The following is a 12,102-nucleotide window of genomic DNA, read 5'->3' as shown; positions in this document are numbered from 1 at the left end:
TGACAGTTCGGAGCCTGGAGCCTGCTTCAGATTCTGTCTTTGCTTCTGCCTCTCCCCCACTTGCACACTGTCTCTCTCTCTCTCTTTCTCCAAAAGAAATAAACATTTTTTAAAAATTTAGAAAAAGATGGGGCACCTGCGTGGCTCAGTCAGGTGAACGTCCGAATTTGGCTCAGGTCATGATCTCACGGTTGGTGAGTTCGAGCCCCGTGACAGGTTCTGCGCTGACAGCTCAGAGCCTGGAGCCTGCTTCAGATTCTGTGTCTCCCTCTCTCTCTGCCCCTCCCCTGCTCATGCTCTGTCTCTCTCTCTCTGTCTCAAAAATAAATAAAACATTTTCTAAAATGTTAATATAAAAAAAAACTTATAAAAAGAAAAAATGGAAGCTTGGGTCCCAAGTAGTCACTAGGCCATCTGATGATGAGAGCTGACCAGATTAGCATGCTTACCGGGTGGCTAGGCCAAGGGTTTAAGCCAGGCAGATTTCATCAGGATTTCAGAATGGCGCTCGCACTCTTATATTTGAAATGTGTTATAGTTTACATTATTATAAAAGAAATCTCACGGGACTGGGGAGTATGAAAGGAGACAGGGAGAAAATTCCTCAACTGTTTTTTTGACCCCCAGAAACCCTATAAAACTAGTTGTCATCATATTTAGTATTTTATACTTATGCAAGTCAAATGTGGTTTATAAGAACATTTTTAGAAAATTATCCTTGGGATGTGGGGTCTTTCCTAAGCTGGAAGCCATGTACATTTATTTAGAATTATGACTCTGGGGGCTTTCTGACCACATCCCAGGATTAGAAATACATTTTACATTTTAACTCAGTGTAAGTACACATTAACAAAGCCACATGCTCCACACGTGAAATAACATTTTCATGAAAAAGTATCTGTTCATGGATGTCAAATACTCCCTCGAGTTTGTACTCTATTTCCTATTTTACTTTTTAAAGTTTACTTATTTATTTTGAGAGTGGGGGCAGAGAGAAGGGGAGAGTCCCAAGCAGTCTCTGTGCTGTCAGCTCAGAGCCCGACGCAGGGGTCAATCCCATGAACTGAGAGATAATGACCTTAGCCAAAATCAAGAGCTGGATATTCAACTCACTGAGCTACCCAGAACCCCTATTTCCTATTTTAAATACTGGCCATGACTTACTAAACTAACTTCATGACCCACTAACCGGTCAAATGACAGTTGGAAAAACGCTGATCTTTGTGTGGTGATATGGAATTGCCTTGTTCTTTTTCTTTTTCCTATCAAAGGTAAAATGTTTATTTCTCCTGTTTCTGAAATAGAGCAAATGCCACTATCTTAAAACAAATCAATAACCAGCATAAGAAAATACCTGTACAGTAATCCTAACAGCTAACATTTACTGTGCTGGGCATGGAGCTAAATGCTTTGCATTCCTTATCTTACTAAATCATCACAGCAAACCTAGGAGGTAGGTACTCTTCCCAAAGTACATTTTCCATTTTACAAATGATCGAATTGAGGGTTGTAACCCTACAGTACACTATATTGTTCACAACTGCCCCCGTTTTTCTCACCACGACTTACTGGCTACTAATGGACATATCAGAGGACAAGACAGGGAAGACATCTTTGGAGATTTCTATTCACATCATGTTTATCCCCCCACATGGAGCACAATTAAAGAACTATACAATATATATCACCTTTTCCATGTTCATTATCTTTACAACTCAACTTCTTAAGGTAGTACAGCTTGAACTTCAGAAAATTCACACAATAGCTTTCAGGATTCTGATGCTTTTATCTGTTTCTATTTTCTATTCTCTGGTATCAGATGGCTTCCTGTCTCCTCAAAATGCTGCTACTAGGTATCTAATTTAACATTGTTAGTGGCGGCCAGAGAAACTTGGAGATATAGCCATTTCATCAATTATCTCCAGCTGGGAGGATTTAGTGCTTTTAAATAGGGCCACAATATCAAGTTCATCTACACTATTAGTGAGGTCTTTATCACTGCCAGGTTCAGAAAGTGCTAAAGCATTTAAAACGGGTTTTCTTTTGCCTTTGTATTTTGGGTGCAGTTCATTTTCTGGCTTTTGCAGAACTTTCATCTCCAGGAGAACCACCACTCAAAATCAAGTCAAGGCAGAGCTGTGGAATGAACATCCTTTAGGTCCAGCAAAGAGTTAGCATTTACTGTTCTATACTAGAACCTACACAAACCTTCAAAAGGAATAGAAAGAAGTCTTATGTGATCGTTATGTGCTGTTCATCAAAGACTTCTACTCTTTCCATGTGTACAGTGACGTTGCATTTCTCTACCCCTCAGAGTTAGGCGTGGTAAAATGGCTTGCTTCGCAAATAAGCAGCGTCACTTCCAGGTAAAATTTGAAGAGCCAGTATGAGATTTGCAGTGCTCTCTTTCTGCTGTGTTCTGTCAGCTTGGGTCTTAAAGTAAGACCAAGTGGGAAAAAGTCCTAAATGACCTATAACAGGGAGACTGTATGAATCATTAAAAACAAAAACAAAAACTATCTGTTGCTTTAAGCCACTGAGTCTTGGGAATTGTATCCTGACTGATACGACTTTCTCTGACCCGTTAAGTCTCTGAAGAGATTTTTAAAATTTTAAAAACACACCAAGGGAAAAAAAATAGTTTAAAAAGTACTAAATAAAAATGGAAAATTGAAATTATGTAAACATAAGATAAAAGAGCAAAGCAATAGCTAAATGAATAATCATAATAGTTGGCAGTTAACCACGGGGAGCAATTTCAACGTGAGGCATCCAGGAGGCACAGGGAATAAGAGGAGGTGTGAAATGGTTTGTGTAAAGGTGCAGAGGAGGAAATAAACAAGTCACATGAGCAAAGCCACATTTGAAATGTGGCAAAGCCACATTTGTTTGTTGAGGCAAAGAACTAACAACAGAAATACTTGAGGGGGGAAGAAAAGGCAATTGAAAGGGGGATGCAAAAATCAGAGAAGGGAGCTCAGGCATTGATATTAACTTACTCATCCATCCCTCTTTACTCACTCATTCGTTCAATCATTCATTCATGTATTCAGTAAGTATTATGAGCTAGGATCTCTGCTAGCCAGATGCTTGGAAACCAAAAAGAAATAAATTATGATCACTAATTTAGATCTCATCATTTTGTAGGGTTCACATAAACAAATGATCCCAATATGGTAAGCTTATAATTTATTATAAACGTTTATGCTACCAGAAACATCCAAGCCAGGAAGGAGTTGATTTACACATAGGGAAGGGTGTAAATGAGGAGAAGATGATGGGATCTGGTAAGGCTTCAAAATAAAACATGACTTTTGAACAGATTCTTCAAGGATTATTTAGCACACAGATAAGGGAAGGAAAGATATTTCAAGGTGAAGAATATCAATTCATTACTCATTGTTTCAACATCAGTTTTATGTAGGCATTTTCTTAAAGTGCCCTGTGTGTTTGTCTCACTACAAGGCTAGTAGGTATTTATCAAACACCTACTACCTGCCAGGTACTGTGTTTGGCTCAGGATACTTGGATATCCTTCCTCGCTTCACATTCCACCTGGGAAACAGGAGATAATTGATTAAACAAGTAATTGCACTCATTTGTGACATGTGTTCTGACAGTGGAAAGCTATGCCAGAACATAGCAAGGGCACCTAATGAAGTCAAAGGCCGAGAAGGAATACTGCCAGAGGGAGTTGCCTTGAGCTGAGATCTAAAAGCTCAATAGGAGCTAGCCAGGTGACAAGGAAAGGGAAGATAGTTCCAGGGAAAAGGACCCACCTACATGAAGACTTGGAAATAAGGCAAAGTATACGATGCTAAAGAAACGAGAAGCCCAGTGTGGCTAAAGGGGGGGAGGACAGTAGAGGACCATGCACCTGGGGAAAGGGCAGGAGCCAACTGCAGTGCAGTTTTTATCCTAAACTCTGCCGAGAGCCTCTGAAATATTTTTTAAAGGAGGGCATGATGAACTGTGCATTCTAGAAGACATCTTGTGTGGCAGACAGGAGAATGGCAAAGAAGCATACCCAGAGATAGGGAGATTAGGTCAGAGGCTTTTGTAGGGATCCAGGAGAAAGACAACGGTAGAGGTAGAAAGTCGTGGGCATATTTGAGAAGTACTGAGAGTAGTGATGTAATTTTATTTGGAGCTATGTATGAAGAGATAGAGAAAAGCTGAGGATCACTGTGAAGTTTTGTTTTCAAATTTTGACCAGTGGACATGTAGCAGTGCCATTCAGTGAGATAGGGACACAGGATTTGCAAGTCAGTGAAAATAAAAAAGAATCACATATGCAGAGAACCAGATTCCCTCAACACAGTAAGAAATGGAGCTCTACCTGGAGGCAGGTGAAACTTGATATTTGGTTTTCAGCTACGATTGCACATGCCTTTCAATGTCTCTGTGAAGGCAGTGGATTGAAAGGCAGAATCTGCCAGATTCAGACCAGGAGATTGAAATGATTTGATTTCAAGTAAAAAGATAACTCTGGAGACAGTGTGGAAGGAAGACTGAAAGAGAAAATGGCTAACAATGAAACAATAGATTAATTCAATTGTCCAGGCAAGCTTATTGCCTAGTGGGGTTCCAGAGGAAGGAACAGAATTGAGACTTAGGGGAAAGAATCAATAGATTTTGATGATAACTGCACATGAGGGGAATAGGCAAAGAGAGGTGCTGAAGACGAGCTGGATATTCTAGTTCAGGAGACTAGAGAAGAGGAGATTCCATTCACGGAGGGTTGCTCTTTGAGAAGAGGAGGAGTTTCAGAGAAAACATGACATATTTGGTGTGGACGTGTTAAGTTTGACATACCTGTGGGACACAGAAAGCAGTCAGTAACGTTTTTTGTAATCATGAGATAGGTCTGGAGTTGAGGAGGCAGTTGGGAATAGGAGATGCAGTTGTGGGAGTCATCAATATCTGTTGGAGCCCAGGGAATGGGTGGTAATTGCCCAGCAGGAACAAATGGAAAGACAAGAAGAGAAGGAAGACACCTTGGGGAACTCTAATGTCTAAGGAGTTGCTGGATGCAGGTGGATGATTGCGATTGGAGCCACTGTAGCCTCTGACGCTGGAGACCCACTGAAAGACAAAAAGATTTCAGGATGCTTGACAGGTATCTACATGATAGAAGGATTGAACAGCGAGAAGCTGGTGGAAGGGAGACCAATGTAAAAACTAACAACAGACCAGCCCCAGAGAATGGTAAATTTCAATGCCATCATAAATAACATGTAATGAGGATATGAATGGCAATAGGTCTTTGACCATAATGAATAATAAAAATATCAAATTTTAGTTCCTTTCTTCATGCAATCAGTTTTCCCATAAAGTGGGCAGTTTCTTATTGAATTTTTATCGAATAAAAAAAAACTAGATAAAAAGTGACTGTTCAGTTACTAGTCGAGTCAAAGAATAACAGTAACTATTATTAGTTGGGCAAATGGTCCAGAAAGAATAGAAAAAGAACTTACAGTAAATTTGGCTGTATGACTACTCAACTGAGAATCTGTCATGAGGCACCAATTTAAGGGTGCCTGCAGCAGTGTTCAGCTCCAAACAAGGTCAGTAAAAAATGGCAAGAGCACAAGCAAAGAGGCTCCACCTACTCATGCATAATGCTCATTCCATAGCTATCTGGAGACTCCGGGACCACTCTGGAGTTGTGTTTTCTAAGTCCTGGCTAGCACGTGTGTGACATGATGATGTGTCACTGCTACCAAGTGTCAGTGCAAAATATTAGTTTTGAATTTTACCAGGCATCTCATTAAAAGGAAAAATATACTGTAAAATTTCCAAACATAAGCCTCTGTTTGTCTTTCACCTGTCTCGGAGAAAACCATGGACAGGAAGATATTTGTCTCTATCCATGGCTGGGGCCCCAACGAAGTACTGTATAATGGAGTGAGTCATTTCCCTGTAAGCAATGATTTGAAATATGCTGTAGTTATGATCTTGCTCATGTCACAACGAGAAAACAAAACATCTGAGTACCATTACTCTGCCTTACGAACTGTCAACTCTTCATCGATGATTTCATCACACACTGGTAATGACCATTCGGTGCTTTTACACTCACAGAACTGCCAGCTTGATTTGAGAAGAGGAAACTTAGAAAGTCGGGGTGTTGGGTTCATAATTAGCTTTATCACGACAATCCAGGCAAAACCCAGAAGCCTATATTTTAATTGGCTTTCTAACATATATGAAAATGACATTTTGAATGAGATTATTTTTTCTAAATTCAGAAATAAGGGGAGAAAAAAAGCAACAGTTATGTTTTAAAATCTCTTAATACTTACTATTAAGAGGTTAGAAAATTATTGTCTGTTTAGCATAAATGAACCTGACATTCTCCTAAAGCTAAGATTTTCTTCCATGGAAAGGTGCTCAGAGGCTATGGCACAAAGAGCTGGATTAATAAACTGGGATGGAATAAATGATTGTTTTAGTTTGCTAGGGCTGCTATAACACAACACCACAAACAAGGTGGGTTAAACAACAGAAATCTATCGTTTTGTAGCTATGGGAGCTAGTAGTCCAAAGTCAAGATGTCACCGAGGTTGGCTCCTTCTGAGGTCTTCTCTCCTTGCCTATAGATGAGCATCTCTCCCTGTGTCTCTCCACACCATCTTCTCTCTATGAATGTCTGGCTCCAAATTTCCCCAATTTATAAAGACACCATTCACATTAGATTAAGGCCCACCTAGTGACTCATTATAACTTGATCACTTGTATAAACACCTTATCTCCAAATAAGGTCACATATTAAGGTACCATGGGTTAGGACTCTAGCATTTCTTTTTTGGGAGACATAATTCAATCCATAACAATGGTTAGAATAATCTTTTGGGGGAGAGAAAATGAATGGCGTCAAGTCCATCCATTTACCTGCTATCTGCTATCCACTCTCCCCAGGTAACAAGGTAAAACAGACAAATCAGAGATACATTACCACGGAGTTCAATAGCTAAGAGGAGTGAATTGGTAATGTCAGTCCAGTTCCTTAAGGACAAAAATATTAACAGGTAATTTTCCTGTAGATGAACCCCATTATTGCCTCAGTAAAGCCGACTAGGGAAAATAACACCACATGCTATGTCATTTATGACCATTACAACTCACAAAATGTTTAAGTTCTAATAATGTGAAACTACTGAATTCTACATTAAATTTTCTCTATCACTGACATTCCTAGGCATTCTAAAAAAGTAGCAAAATATCTTCCTCTCTAAAGCTGAACAAGAGGATGATACTGCAATGCATCAAATCAAGATGAATTTGGGCTTTGCATCTAAAAAAGTCTGAAGACACTTGGACTCATTCCCCCACTGACCTGGGCCCACAGGGATGTTTACTCTGAAGACAGACAACAACCTTACCACAATGTTGCCATCATAGCGGCCCAATGGCAGGCCAGTGGACCCTTTTCTGCTCTGTGGCATCTTCATGAAGATGACAGACTCAGAAAATAAACTCTTTTCCAAGGAAATAATCCAATACGTGTAAAAAAGATGTCCATCTGAGAATTATTTCTAGTAACAACTTTAAATGCATACTCAGTATCAGTCAGTAGCTCAATATCAATCAATTATGTTATATTTACTCTATGAAAGATTTTTCAGTTATCACAAGTAGCAAACACAAAGATTATATAGTGGCCTGACCATGGGATACTAGAGCAAAACACACAGGTGACAACTTCATTCATGCACACAGAGCCTTCAATCAACTTGTGAGTGTCCCTAAAAAGCTGAGAAAATGCGTTAACATAGAATGCATAACTCAAAACAAAAAGGGGGGGGGGAAGTGATTGGAGGAAAGACACTATGAAAGAGGAAAGCCTCAAATAAAAAGCTATCATTTATAACCTTAGAGAGATATCGAAAGATAATAGCATCCACAAAATAAGAACAAATATTATTTCATAATTTTTCAAGGAAAAAAATTAGAGTTCAAAAAATTTCTCCAAAAAGGTAAAGCAAAAAATGAGACACAGAGAGAGAGAGAGAGAGAGGAAGAGAGATGAAAAAGAAGTAGAAAATATGAAGAAAATTAAGGGTAGATCAGGAACTTCAACATCAGATAATAAAAGTTCCAGATAGACATCACAGAGAAAATGGAATGAGGAATATTATCAATAAAATAAATAAATAAATCAGACAAATATCCCAGACTTGTAAGGTAGGAGTTTCAAGAATTGAGAGTTCACCCAGTACCTATCACAATAAAAAAAAAAAAAAAAAAATGGACTTACATCATAGCATAGTATCATGAAATTTTGGAACACTTGAAACAAAGATAAAGATCTAAAATATCCAGAAAGAAAAAAATCAAGTTATATTGCAAAGGATCAAGAATCAGAACGGTGTTCAGTTTTTCAAAAATAATAGAAGCTGATATATAAGGGAGTAATGACTTCAACTTTCATAAGATGACTTACAACCTAGAATTCTATATCCAACTATATCAATACTAAAGACTTTTCCCAAACATGCAAAATATCTCTAATTTGGGTTCCCTCAGAAACAACCTCTGAGACAAGGATTTTAGTACAAATAGTTTATTTGGGAGGTGATCCTAGGGAGCACTGTTAGGGGAATAGTAGACTAAGACAAAGAAGAGAAAGAAACAAAACAAGACTGCTTTATTGGATAGGTCACCTCAATGGACAACTGGGACTCAATCCTTTTGAGAAACTGCAAGAGACAAAACAGGCACCAAAATTGCCCTCACTGGCTGAGAGGGCTTCTCTGGTGAATAGACCAAGAAAACCCCTCAGAGGTGCCTGTCTATCCAACAATGGATACAAAATTTCAAATATCAAAGGAATCTGGGGAGGGCACCCACAATATTTGCTACAGTCACCAAGTTATAAAAAGCAGATGCTTCATCAAAATGCAGGAAACAGAGGATGCGACTCTAGAGAAAGGTGAAGGGCTCCTCTTGGGATGATGGTAGATGGAGATAAGATGATAACCAGACAGCAGCCAGCTGAGAGTTGGAGAGGTCAGGAAAGATGTGCTTACATGATCCAATGTGTTTCATCAGAGGAGACTGAAACAATTGAGGGAGTAATTGAAGGTGAACAAGGGCTAAGTACACAGAAGATCAAGAACACAAAAAAGACAATTATTAATCCAAAAGAAAAACAAAAAGTTGTGCAAGAAAGGAAAAATAATTATGGCATACTACGTGAATGAGGTACTGTTTTTTCTCTTGATAATTCATCACATATGTACATGGAGACCTACCACATATTTTAAAGCCGTATCTCTTAGTAAGAATGTATTACAATTCATGTAACATCCCCACTATGATAGATATTTCAGCTATCCCTGGTTTTTTTTTTTCTATCACAAATAATACTGTAATGAACATCCTTGAAATTTTCTATAGGGTATATTACTAAGGTGAAATTTCTGGATCAAACAGCACATACGTTTAAAGTTTTGATTTTTCATCTCCAGAAAATTTTCATCAATTTACATACCCACCAACAGCACAGTCCTTTCCTATGTATCTTCTACAGTGGATGTTATCAACCTGCTTTTTGTGGGTTTTTCATTTTGATAATTAAAATTAAAAGGGTAAGGGGGCAATTTCTTTTTTTACTTAATTATACCTATGTGACGGGGCACCTGGGTGGCTCAGTCAGTTAAGCGTCCGACTTCAGCTCAGGTCATGATCTCACAGTCTGTGGGTTTGATCCCCGTGTCAGGCTCTGTGCTGACAGCTCAGAGCCTGGAGCCTGCTTCGGATTCTGTGTCTCCCTCTGTCTCTGCTCCTCCCCCGCTCACGCTCTGTCTGTCTCTGTCTCAAAAATAAATAAAAACATTAAAAAAAATTATACCTATGTGTTATTTTATTTTGTTTCAGTGAATGATTTTTATTTTTATTTTTTTAATTAACTGTCACTAATTTTTATGAATTGTCCTATATTTCATTTGAGAAATGAGAATATATATTTTCCATCTCCTTACATTCACATCAATCTTTGTTGAAGGATATGGATAGAGAGAGAGCTCATGAGTGCACAAGTAGGGAAGAGGCAGAGGAGGGGAGAGAAAATCCCAAGCAGGCTCTGTGCTGTCAGCACAGTCCCACACGGGGGCCTCATCCCACAGAACTGAGAGACCAAGATCTGAGCCGAAATCAAGAGTCTGACACTTAACTGAGCCACCCAGGCGCCCCTCAATGAACTATTTTTAAACTAAACTAACACAGATAAGCTAACGCAACTGATTAATTTAATTGTATCTTTATATGGTATGGGCAAATTTTTCAAAATAAACAGTGTTTTAAAGACATGAAACATAATAGTTGTACTTAATGCTGACTTATTTTACTCTGTAAAAATTTATAATCTAGTCTGCCATCTATAACATAGCTGCCAAATAACCAACATAATTATCAAGAGATTATCTTTGATATTTTAAAGGATCCATATATCTTGCACTGCTCGTTAATCTCTAAGTACCTGATGTTGTAAATTCCAGATCCTTCAACAAAGAATGATGTGAATGTAAGGAGAAGGAAAATATATATTCTCATTTCTCAAATGAAATATAGGACAATTCATAAAAATTAGTGACAATAAATGGGGAATCATATTAAATTATCTGGATTGATGATCACCCCTTACTCTGTTCAGTCTCTTTAGTTCTATACTAAAGATTTTGCTACCTATAGATGTAGACCCAGCTTGTGGCATAGAATTTTACCCACTGTCTCTTAAATATTTAATACTCTACTCAACTTCCTCTGGTATTAAAAAACTCCTTCATTAGGACAAGTAGCTCTTTATTTACATTGAACAATTTTCTGGCAAGATTTGAAGCTAATTATTTTGTCTTAGATTATACAAAGAGAGATTTTAGTGTTTTATCAATTTCACCAAATGATGAACCACCCTCCCCGCCAAAACCCAAAAACTTAAGTAATAATAGCAAAATCTCATAATCACACACACACACACACACACACACACAAAGTTTAAACTTTAGTCCTTTTAAATAACTATTGGCCATCAAACTAAATAACTTATGCAAAAATAAATCACATGTATTTGGCCACTTTTTTTTTCCAAATTAACTATTTCAAATTTAAAAATCTTAAAAAATCCTAGCTGAGACTCTGAATTCATGAACACCCCCCAGTTGGGACATTAGAATAGTTGTGGTTCCAATTATTGTTTTGAAATGTGTTCTGCTGATAACCCCTTTAGCAAAATTCAAAATACAATGCAGGCACCGTTTGCATCTGGTATGTGTAGGGAGTTGAGGAACAGAGCAACTTCTCTCCCATGCAGCGAATCTTGCATAATTTCATTGTTAAAGGGCTGCTGCTGAATAAGAACGCCACAGATGCAGAAGACAGAGGCAGGGGAGGAATGTCAACTGGAAACTACAATGAATTACATAGTTCGTGAGGGCCACAAGTGCTGTCCCATTCTCTGTGGTCAGGCCTTATTGGAATATTCACTCCATCCTGGGCTCCATAGGAATAAAGAGATGTCGGAGGGGGTTGGAAGGTGAGCCCTGATGATGGTTAAAGAGTTGGACAAGGACAACAATGAACAGATTGCTGAACTTGGAAAAGGAGGGCGGTCTATTTAAAAATGGCTTCCAAGTAGTGGAGCTGATTAATTGACAAAAATAGAAACTCGGCTGCTTTTCATTCCTACTGTGCACAGAATAAGAGAAAACAGGTGGAACTAAATATGAAGATTAAGGCTGCCAACAGCTTAGCAAGTCAGGAGCAGCGGTGTGTATAGCAACCAGTTGTGATATTTCAATCCACACAATCCGTAAAGTAGGGCAATGGTCGAGGTAAATGAGTCATCGCCACCAGAAGCTAAAACAAATGACCATGTGTTGGAAGGAGGGAGAGAGTATTCCTAAAAGCACTGAGCATAAGTCTGCATCCCACCCAGACCATTACGATGACTTGTGTGGCAATCCTGATGTGTATAAATTAAATGTGTCTGGAGCTAGGGCTGCCTGGGTTTGAATCCTGGCTCTTCCCTACTGGTGTGGTGTCCTTAGACAAGGCACTTCCCCTGTCTGCTTTTCTACCTTCTCGTCTGTAAAAAGGGGG

General features: G+C 38.7%; 1 long non-coding RNA gene across 1 annotated transcript; it reads right to left on the bottom strand.

Annotated features, from left to right (window-relative positions):
- Window positions 1-4,833: 4,833 nt before the first annotated feature.
- Window positions 4,834-6,884, bottom strand: LOC121027523 (uncharacterized). The gene is made up of 2 exons (XR_005788781.1): window positions 5,828-6,884; window positions 4,834-5,085 (listed from the first exon to the last, which is right to left on the bottom strand). It is a non-coding gene; the product is annotated as an uncharacterized LOC121027523 (long non-coding RNA).
- Between the last annotated feature and the right edge of the window lie 5,218 nt (window positions 6,885-12,102).

The sequence above is a fragment of the Herpailurus yagouaroundi genome, unplaced genomic scaffold, assembly GCF_014898765.1.
Source record: "Herpailurus yagouaroundi ecotype Mexico unplaced genomic scaffold, PumYag 77, whole genome shotgun sequence".
NCBI classification, from domain to species: domain Eukaryota; kingdom Metazoa; phylum Chordata; class Mammalia; order Carnivora; family Felidae; genus Herpailurus; species Herpailurus yagouaroundi.
This window is presented reverse-complemented; position numbering and strand designations above follow the sequence as displayed.